We start from the raw sequence: 1,475 nt of genomic DNA, 5'->3' as shown, positions 1-1,475 counted from the left end.
TTCCCATTTGCCACAGCAAGATCTGCTTGGAGATTAAGTTACCCCCACGGGCCAACCCCTGCTTGGTAATAGTCAGAAACCAACTTCATGTACTAGCAAATCAGCAAGGGTGCTACAGACGTAGATCACCATATCTATCCTCAGGATATATATTGCTTTTCAGTCAGACCTGTCCGAAAATTAGAGAGTTCAGTGGAACTGTACTGTAATCATTGATGTGTTACAATGTACAGAATACTGTAAATGTGTAATTTTACAATACCTTTGTGCAATGTAACTATTTCCAGTCCTGCAAAGTTTTTAAAACTTTATTTTTGTTTCACTTACATTGCAGATGGAGCTTCGGGAAAGTGACTGTCAGTTCCCCAATTAACAGAAACTGCCATGGATGATGGACAAAAACCCTGGAATATTCTGAAGGTGAATTATCTAACAGTGCATGTTTGCCAGCAAGGTTACCAGGATGTTATGTCTGTTGGAAACATCCCGAGTTCCACCCTACATGTCACATGAATCCTGTACACACCAAGGTTTATTAAAACCGTCTGTCATTTGAATTATCTTTGCTCCAGGTCTCGGAAACATATAAAATCATACTTGATACATGTTTCATAGAGTTTAGGCCTCATGCAGCAGTTAAGTGACAGTGAAGTGCAAATGAGAGTTGTGTCCCATGACAGTCAATCAGCACATACTTTCATCTGATTTGCATAGGTCGTAAACAGGCATACAAAAGGAGAGGTCACAGCTAGAGACTGAAATTCCCACATGGGATTAGCATTCTCCTTGGATATTATAAGTCTGCAAAGTCTAATCCCTGCCTCTGTAATCTCTTTGTCCAAGAAAATGAACCTCATTGGTCTATCACATGGAAAAGCAGAAAATGTTGATGTAGATCTTTAGTACCAAATAATCCTACGGGGTCTTCTATAGCTAGTATGGTTATTAGTGTACGTCGATGTAAAGAAATGAGTTGATCAATTTGATGCTGTACATAAGGTGTCTTCTTCTGGTAAGTTCTATTAATATGATCAAACTTTAAAAGAGGAATTTATGACGTAAATTGTGGTCTGACAAAAATAGATAAATCAGATGTCACAAAAATGATCCAATGGCCATTGGTAGGCTACCCAAATCCTAAGTTTTTTTTTTACATTTAGCATGGAGTCCAGCCTTGTTCCACTCTCCAAAGGTCGGTACTGGGGCTACTTCACCTTTGCCAGTGTTTCCAGCCCAGCAAAGTTACATTTCCTTTTTTTTCATTTACATTGCAGATGGAGCACATGCCTCTCCTGGAAAAGGGACTGCCAGCTCCATACCAATGGAAACTTTCCAATGAAGCAGCTGTGGACTAATGACACAAGGCCCAGGAAAGTTCGGCAAAGGACAGTTCTTCCCTTTCCCAATGCTTGTTTCAATGTTTTTTTTTTGTGTGTGTGTGTGTGTGCTTGTGTCAATGCGATGTGCATGTATGA

General features: G+C 39.9%; 1 long non-coding RNA gene across 2 annotated transcripts in view; it reads left to right on the top strand.

Annotated features, from left to right (window-relative positions):
• Positions 1–1,475, top strand: part of LOC118408644 — a 7,778-nt gene that overhangs the window by 4,556 nt on the left and 1,747 nt on the right. For both annotated transcript variants that reach the window (XR_004830325.1, XR_004830326.1), the window contains exons 4-5: positions 335–420; positions 1,275–1,475. The exon at positions 1,275–1,475 is cut by the window's right edge and continues 986 nt beyond it. This is a non-coding gene — a long non-coding RNA (uncharacterized LOC118408644). The remainder of the gene's footprint in view (positions 1–334; positions 421–1,274) is intronic.

The sequence above is a fragment of the Branchiostoma floridae genome, unplaced genomic scaffold, assembly GCF_000003815.2.
Source record: "Branchiostoma floridae strain S238N-H82 unplaced genomic scaffold, Bfl_VNyyK Sc7u5tJ_286, whole genome shotgun sequence".
Classification (NCBI taxonomy): Eukaryota; Metazoa; Chordata; class Leptocardii; order Amphioxiformes; family Branchiostomatidae; genus Branchiostoma; species Branchiostoma floridae.
Note: the sequence above shows the minus strand (reverse complement) of the source record. Positions and strands in the feature narration are given on the sequence as shown.